The following is a 9,582-nucleotide window of genomic DNA, read 5'->3' as shown; positions in this document are numbered from 1 at the left end:
AGCTTTTTGCCCTGTTTTTGCGGAATTAAATAAAGTAAATAAAGATTAAACTTAGAGCAAAATAATAAAAGAGACAAACGATTTTTACGTGGAAACCTTCTGGGCCTACACAGAAGGAAAAACCACGACCCCTCGGGATTTCTAAATTCTCCACTATGTTTAAGGCAACTCGTTACAATTACATTAAACACCTTACTTCACTCGAAGCGAATCAACTAGGCCAACTCTTCTCTCTCAAATTGCTTTACTCAAAGCAACAAACTTAGCTTCACTAAAAGCTAAACTCCACACTAGCTTCACTAGAAGCTTTCTCCTTAGCTTTACTCAAAGCTATTCTCTTCTCTAGCTTTTCTAAAAGCTTTCTAATTCCCCCTAGACTCACCCAAGTCTAGTTACAAAGATTCTCTCAAAAACCCTTACAAAAGGATAAATATTCTCTAAAAATAAAATCAATAAGTTGCACAAGAAAATATTATAAATTAATTGGCATTTTTAAAAAAAAATCTCTTGTAAAAATTCTCCTAAAATTACGTATGATTTAATGGCTCATACTAAGGCCAGTTTTGAGGAACAACCGAATCTCTTATTTATAGAACTAAAATCCCTAATTAAAATGGAATATTCCAATCCATTATTCCTTAGCAAAAGATCATGGGAATAATGTGGATTAAACTACCAAACGGTTATTTCCACAATGACTTGAATAAATCAATCATACGTTTAAAATAACAATAACCGATGTTCCCTAATAATAGGTTCCGTTCCCTTAAGCAGCAGTTTCTTTAGCAATAGTTCCTGTTCCCATAATAACGGCTGGAACTTTACTAAAAATAGAAATGGTTGGACTTTACTAAAAATAGAAACGGTTACCTATTACTAATATTAGGGACGGTTACCTTTAGCTAAAAATAGCTAAGGATCCCTTAAAATTAGCTATTATTCCTTCTTAGCTAAATATAGTCATTTACTAAATATAGATCCTAAAATAAAGGATTTTTATTTAGAAACTCATACGTAAAGTAATTTTGGAAAATTTTTTGCCAATTAACTATAATAAATAAATGCAACAAATTAATTTAATTAATACATCAACTAAAAATAGAAAATAATAATCTGAATTCTTAGTGGACGTACGCTGACTTCAGTTCAGGAACAGTGTGCTGTCTCTATTTTTCAGTTTTGCTAGAACATCCAACTTGGGAACAGTAGACTTCCTGTCTCCATTTTACATCCCAAGTGATATACTCTTCTAACATCTCTTGAATCCTTTTGACACGTACATTTCCATGAACTAAGCTATAGGTACTATCAACGATCATAATTACAATCGGATATCGACCTGCACACAATCTCTAAACACATATTTGCTTAAGTGTAGTCATCATCAAAACTCAAGAGGTCCAACAGAGGTGGCATGCAGATAGGGTGAAGAAAGGTCACTTTCTCACACATCCATCTGATTCTCTAGAGTGAAAGAGTATTGATAGGTTGCATAAGACATTTGGGGATGAAGTTCGTAATTTAAGGCTCGGACTGTGTACAGAGGGAATGTACCCATTCGGCAATCTTAGTTCTCAACATAGTACTTGGTTGGTACTGTTAGTGATCTATAATTTGCCACCTTGATTGTGTATGGAGTGTAAGTACGTTATGCTTTCTCTTTTTATCTCAGGTCCTAAACAACCTGACAATGACATATATGTATATCTTGCACCTCTTGTTGAGGATTTGAGAAAGATGTGCGATGAAGGCGTTTTCGTGTTTGATGCATATACTAATGAGGAGTTCACCTTGCGTGCAATGCTTTTATGCACCGTTAATGATTTTCCAGCATGTGGCAACTTATCAGGGTATGAGAACAAAGGGAAGAAAGTATGCCCAATATGTATCGATGACATGGAATCCACGTGGATTCCTAAGTGCAAACACGTATTCATGCACCATCGAAAGTTCCTCCCACGAGATCACCAATATCGTAGGAAGAAGAAGATGATCAACGGGGAGGTTGAGGACCGTGTAGCTGGTCGACCGTTGACCGGTTATGAGGTTTATGAACAAGTTAAGGGAGTTGAGACTGTATTTGGTAAAATAGGGCAAGTGCAAGGGGGTGAAGACCAATTATGGAAAAAAGAAAAATCTTTTGGAAGTTTCGATATTGGTGAGATCTACAGGTTAGGCATTGTCTTGATATTATACATATAGAGAAAAATGTATGCGATGCCATACTCAAGACTCTCATTAACTTTCCGGGTAAGACAAAGGATGTTAGCTGTGCGAGAATGGTTTGAATGTAAGGGTATTCGTCCGAAGTTGTGGCCACAGGTTAAGGTGAATAAGAAAAGAAATAGAGCTGATGAAGTTGGTGGCAGTAACAAGAGAAAGGGCAGTATGAAGAAAATGAGTAATGAAAAAAATCATTTACCTCCAGCTTGCTACACATTGTCCAAGGCAGAGAAGGGGGCATTTTGTGAGTCTTTTTATGGCATTAAGGTTCCGTCTAGGTACTCATCCAACATGAAGAGATTTGTGACCCTAAATGGTGAGTTGAAGTTGGAAAGCAAGAAATCTCACGATTGCCATGTAATGATGCAAGTGTTCTTACCAATTGCAATTCGTGGAATACTGTTAAAACATGTGACATATGCTATTACCGAGCTATGTTCGTTCTTCAACACAATTTGTAGTAAAGTTCTTGATCCCTTTAAACTTGATGCTCTTCAAGTTGCTATTATTGTAACTTTATGCAAGTTGGAGATGTATTTTCCACCTTCTTTTTTTGACATAATGGTTCATCTTATTGTCCATCTCGTTCATGAAGTCAAGCTTTTGGGTCCAGGTTTTTTAAGGTGGCGTTATCCTTTTGAAAGACACATGGGAATTTTACAAAATAAAGTGAGGAATCCAACACAACCCAAGGGGAGTATGATTCAAAATCGATGAGATTGATAACTTCATAGCCGAGTGTATATAAATCGCTGAATTTATGGGAATTGTTTGGTAATTTCAATTGTGTATATTATAAATGAATATTATGCTTTGGTTTGTTATTAAAATGAAAGAAAAACAAATAATAATCACTATGTGTTGCGGTTCATGGAGAACCACACCATATAATGTATTTTTGTGCTCCGTTTTTGAACCGCAGCATTTAAAATAAGCCATCTGCTGCTATCACTTATGCTTAGGGTCAAAACCGCAGCATATGGTGACCAAAAAACTTGCAGCAAATGAGGTTTTTTCCACTAGTGAGTGGTGGTGGGTAGTGGCTTAGTGAGAGGGATGGTGGCTTACTAGTAAGATCATCCATCTTTATAAATGAATTTATTATCATATGAGCTTAACTACTTTTTGTATGAATTTTTTTAATTTATTCCAATATAGAAGAAGTATTAATTAAGCATCGTAACTTTGATTTACCAAGTATAATATTCTAGGTATTTTTGCAATGCATCTAGAATTAGTATCAATTACTGAGAGTCGAATAGTAAAACTTGCAACAACTCATTTGCTTGATTTCTTAGGATTACATGAAGAGCATGAAGAGGGTTTCCATATCAAAGGTTATATTTGGAATATATTTTCATATGGAGACAACATGATTATAGCAAACATTGATACTGGTAAAAAAATATATATTCATTTTATAAATATTAATTTATCTTAGTATATAACCACACACGAGAGAGGAGTGTAAAATGAGAAGGATGAATCGAATCAAATTTAACTAATATAAAACCTTAATCATCTCTTTGAATTGAAAATTTTGAATTTTTATCCTTTACATAATTTTATTTTTTTTAAACTATGCAAAACGCTATGCAAGTCACGATGAAAACGTTTAGATTCATATTAATTAATTACATACATTTATGTATGTTTAGGTGTGCAGTCAAAACATATTAGCTTTTTCGACGAAAGTTTAGGGCCTATTCCAAAAAACGTTCAAAGGAGTTTGTGCGAATGAGCATGATCCAATGTTCAAGTGAAATAGGTAAATATATAATATGTAATGTATTCTTCAATTTAAATTTTGGAATAATTGATAACTAGATAATTGAGTCTTGTCTCAGTTGGTCTTTCCCAGATAAGAGTAGACCATGGGTTCAATTCTAACGAACCCCTTTCCTATCCCTACCTTGTAATTAAACGTAGCTAGGCAGTTTGATAATATTTAAATTTACTGATATTAAATGAATATATAGGTATGTATTATTTGTTGAAGTATAATTTATGTATGTTCATCAGAAAGCTTATAGGGGCACGATACTTCTACAAAGGTTTGTTGGAAGAAGCCAAGTTATACAATATGACGCTCAACGATACACTAAACCCTAGAGATAAGGAAGGTCATGGTAGTCACACTCTATCAACAGCAGGAGGGAGTTTTGTTAGCGAAGCGAGCTTGAATGGGCTAGCAAATGGAACTACCATGGGACTGGCACCCAAAGCACGACTTGTTGCTTACAAGGTTTATTGGTAAGAAGCTGCTAGCGACACGGATGTATTAGTTGCTTTTGTAGCTGCCATGAATGATAATGTTGACATAATCAATCTTTCTATGGGTAGTGCAGAACCAGGATTTCTGGATTCATTTGTTGTTGGTAGTTTTCATGCTATGAAAAATGGTATCCTTACAATTGTATCAGCTGGGAACACAAGACCTGCTATTGGGACTGTTTCGAACGTCTACCCATGGGTGTTAACAGTTGCTGCCAGCACAATTAATAGAGAATTCTTTTCTAATCTCTTACTTGGGAACAATATAACCATTAAGCTAATAAAAAACAATAATAATAATAATAATAATAATAATAATAATAATAATAATAATAATAATAATAATAATAATAATATAAATAATAATAATAATAATAATAATAATAATAATAATAATAATAATAATAATAATAATAATAATAATAATAATAAGTTAATTAATGAATAAATGTATGTATTGTAATACTATGCAGGCATCACGATACTTTGATTTACAAGTTCTTGATTCAAAAACGTTTTATCCATTGATAACTGGTATGGAAGCACGCGTTTCTGGAGCTATTATCAATGACGTGTGAGTTGCTCAAATTGCTAAACTTGTAACCATTTAAATGGATGGCCTTTTCTAATATAAATTAGTATGTGGTTATAATGGAACAAATGACGTTCAAACTATAACAAGTATTAGTATTAGAAAAGTTGGAGGTATTAGACTTATCTTTGTTAAGGACGAAAAAGTAGGATCTGAAATTTTCCAAAATGTACCCTGTGTCGTCTCTGCTGCTTTAATTAGTTACAATGATGGTCAAACTCTTTTTTCTTATATCAACTCTACCACGTAAGTTCTTTGATTACCTATGACCTTACTTAAAAGTGGTACTCACAGAACTGTATTTATAGCAACTTATATTACAATTTTTTTATAATATTTATTATGTTATTAGGACACCAATTGTATCGTTTGGTGAAGCAATAACTTCATTAGGTATAAAGTTTGTTCCTATTATGGCTGATTTCTCATCAAGGGGTCCTCATCCACACTATTTTTGTTCTGGTGTTTCAAAGGTATGTGTTGATCATAAGGTAAATTTAAAAAAGATGATTTTTTAATTATCTTACAAAGATTATGCATAGCAATTTTGTTTCTGAAATCCATGCAGCCTGATGTAGCAGCTCCGGATGTAGATATCCTAGCAGCTACTTCTAATTCCTTAGAAAAAAGAAAATCCATTTGTGTTGAAATCTGGAACATCAATGTCAAGCCCTCATGTCAGTAGTATTGCAGCTCGAATAAAAAAGATACACCCTAATTGGTCAACAGCCGCTATTTAATCGTCTTTAATGACTACATGTACGATTTGTAATACTTTCTATGTCTGTAGCATTTGCTACAAGGGAAGAATTTGAGTAAATCAATAAAAAGATAAAAATGGCTAAAAAAAGTTTTGATTTGTGGGAAAGTGGAACAAATATGTGGATGAGAGGAAAAAGATAAATGACATGTTTATAAAATGCATGTTAGTTATAGTTGTTGGTTAAATATGTTGGCTTATTTGACCAGGTGAAGATATTTTGATAAACCAGTTGTTTAAGCTAGCTATTATGGATATTTGTTTGGCTAAAATTATTTTTAGTTATTGGTTATTTATTAATAAAAGTAGGCAAAAGGACAAAAGTCAATGAAAAGCTACAAAGAGTAGCTCTTTGGTTTTGGCATAAAAGCTAACTATTCTGCTAGCTTAAAAGTCATTCACCAGTTACTTTTATTGGTTGTTTGACCGACAAAAAAAATCAAAAGCTAACTATAAAGCCAATAAAAAGCCAATTGTTCAACACCTATCACATTCAGTTTTGGGCCCCTGTGCAAAAAATAATTAAAAATGGCACCTAAAAGATTAAGGTGTAACAAATAATACTCCCTCCTATTCAGCTTATGTGTCCCATTTCCTTTTATGGTCAAGTCACCTTAATTGTCCCATTTCTATTTTTGGTATGGGTTTTTGACTTTTATGCCCTTAATAGCTTTATCCTATTTTCAATTATACCCTCCATTACCCATACTAATTTTCCTCCCTTACATTAAAAACCCATAATACCACTCTCTTTCCTACCCTTAGGGTCCCACTTTTGACTCTCCTTAAAATCCGTGAAAAGTCAAATGGGACTCTTAAGGTAATAGGAGAGAGTATATGTTATACTCCTTAGTTTTTTATTGTTTATATTTTTACTTCTTTATAAAAAAGCACTAATAACTTATATTATTTAGTAAAAAAATGTAAATTAAATTTAATTCAAGATAATATCAACCTCATATTTTGAACTCTAAAAAATTAAGGGTCAGGGTGATAGCCTGCTTTGCCCATCCTAATTGATGGTCATGCCCCAAGCTAAATGTGTGGATGAGAATTAAAGAAAGATTGTGAGTCTTAACTAAAAATAGAAATGTAGCGGATTTTATTGGATTGACCAAAATGAACAATATAGGCATGTGGAGGGTTTTTTATTAAAAAAAGATTGGATGAAATAATATTTGATATTAATTAATATAATATATAACTTGCAACAACCCCCTTAGATAAGAAGGGAATTTGCCGATACGTGATAATAATGGAGTGAGTGAAGCGACACATTTGGCATACGGGTCGGGTCACACACGACCTAATCTGGCAATGGATCCTGGTTTAGTTTATGACATTAATGAATATGATTATCTTAATCTCCTTTGTGCAATTAATCATAACAACACAATATTGGAAAAGTTGAGTAAGCAACATGCATATGATTGTCCTCGCAGTTTCAGCGCATTAGATCTAAATTATCCCTCCATATATGTTCCTGAGTTTACTGGAAACGCCATTATCAATCGCAAGTTGAAAAAATGTTGGACAACCAAGCACTTACCTGCCTCGCATCAAGGCCCAACATGGAGTTTTAATCATTGTGGAGCCTAACACACTAGTATTTTCTGAACATAATCAACAAGTACCATTTAAACTTACTTTAATAGCTAATCTCAATCTTCTTTCTTCTGATTACATTTTTGGAAGTTTAGTTTGGTGTGATGCGAAACTTGTTGTTAGGACTCCTATTATTGTGAAGCCAAAGAAAATCTAGATTTTCTGATATAATTTTACTTTTATAATTAATCATCTTATATAATAATTGTAACTCAATTTTGATAAACTCTCCTATACTATTTTTTTTCTTTAATTCTTTGTTCTTAATGTACTCAATTTTCTTTTTTGATGGTTTAATATAGTTTCACAAGAATGTGCTATTTAAAAATTTCAACAATTTGAAACTGAATTTCGGTTAACTGATTTCTTCTGGTTACATGTCGAAGTTAATTGCTCATACATTATCAATTTGAATTATGGATTCTAATTTAGTTCTTGTTCTCTTACCACCCACAAATTATATGTGTTTATTTATTATAACACTTCAATAATATGTAATATGAAACGTGTCCACAAATCACAATTAGGCCTTAGAGGACTGAAGTAACTGTTATGAATGGTGTGACTTGAGTGCACGTTTGATGGGTGCATTCATGTGGTGACTCTTGGGATGGAATCCCATAAGTATGTCATGAATGGGTGTATTAAGTTGAGTCTTGATGATTGTGGTTTATGATGGTGATTAAGAGTATGGATTAATGAGGTAATGAAGTATGAGTTATTCATGGGAGTTATGGGACTTAATGAAGAAGTGCAAAGGTTTAATTCTTGATGCTCCTAGGATGTTGTTTTTGACTCTTCAAGTACTTGGGGATGTTTCATTATCATTTATTCATAGTTTTAATGTACTTAATGTTACTTAGTGAGATCTCTCCTATAAATAGAGATCTCTCATACACACATAGATAATCATCCACAAAAATACACCCCAAGCCAAACACTAGCCTATATCTCTTCTCTATTGTAATTCTCCATATTTGAGAGTTCTTTGAACTCCTTTGATAATATAAGAGATACTACACACCGGAGGACGTAGCCTAAGTTGGGTGAACCTCGTTAAATCTTTGTGTCGTTTTATTGCATTACTTTCTCCTACAAACATCGATATCATTGATAGCTTAATTTGTTTGTCACAAAACCTCATACATTCGATCTAGGCAATATTGGAGTTTGAAACACATTGTTCGAATTCTAATATTGCATCGTTTTCAGTAACAACTAAGAGATTCAAGCATGGAAACTTGTGAAAATCACCGCCAAAATATAATACGGAAGGCATCAAGTAGGGGTGTTCAAAGTAGGATATCAGATTGACCCGGATCCGAAAATCCGGATACCCGGTTTTTTATTATTATTATTTTTTAAAAAAATTTTACATTTTTTTTCCACATAAATATTTAAGTTCACTTCACTTTCTTTATTTAATCAAACTTATTTTTTAAATCATTTTGGAAATATGATAGGATTTTCAAAAGTCTAAATTAATTAACAATAAGTTACTTACACAACTTAGTTATAATTGAGAATTATACATATTAGTAAATTTAACAACCAACAAAAAAATTTAATTTTTTTTATATATATTATAAAAATAAAAATTAAAAAAATAATAGAAAAGTAGAAAACTGGATATTCGGATACCCGATTTTTCCAAACGATGACCCGGATTCGGATCCGGTATCTGGTTTAAAAACCGGATACCGGCCGGTTTGAACTATACGGTTTTCAAAAATAGGATAATTTTTTCTATTTTTAAAACCAAATATTTTATCCAATTTTTAAAATCGGATATTCCGGATCGGATAATTCATATCGAATAATTTTGAACACCCCTTGAAACAGGTACTTCGACCGAAGCCTTCATTATCTCGCCCGAAATCATGCTAAATGACTTCAAATATTATCAAATCACTCTCAAACCTCTTCTTATCCATGAAATTTCTTTGTGAGCTATGAAAATAATGTTGAACTATGAAGTTATGCATCAATGAAGCTCGGTAGACATGGTTGAGGATCAAGGTGGCTTGAAACTTTCTTGAATACACTTGAATGTCAATCATTAAGGCATGAAAAGACATACAATAGCAAATGAACTCAAATTACTAAATCATGACTGCATTGAACCTCA

The 9,582-nt window shown here is 32.8% G+C and overlaps 1 pseudogene; it reads left to right on the top strand.

The window, feature by feature from the left end:
• The first annotated feature begins 2,208 nt into the window (after window positions 1-2,208).
• Window positions 2,209-7,611, top strand: LOC130818617 (subtilisin-like protease SBT5.4; annotated as a pseudogene).
• Window positions 7,612-9,582: the final 1,971 nt, after the last annotated feature.

The sequence above is a fragment of the Amaranthus tricolor genome, chromosome 7, assembly GCF_026212465.1.
Source record: "Amaranthus tricolor cultivar Red isolate AtriRed21 chromosome 7, ASM2621246v1, whole genome shotgun sequence".
Lineage (NCBI taxonomy): Eukaryota > Viridiplantae > Streptophyta > Magnoliopsida > Caryophyllales > Amaranthaceae > Amaranthus > Amaranthus tricolor.
The sequence above is the reverse complement of the archived record's forward strand: the minus strand, read 5'-3'. Positions and strand labels throughout refer to the sequence as shown.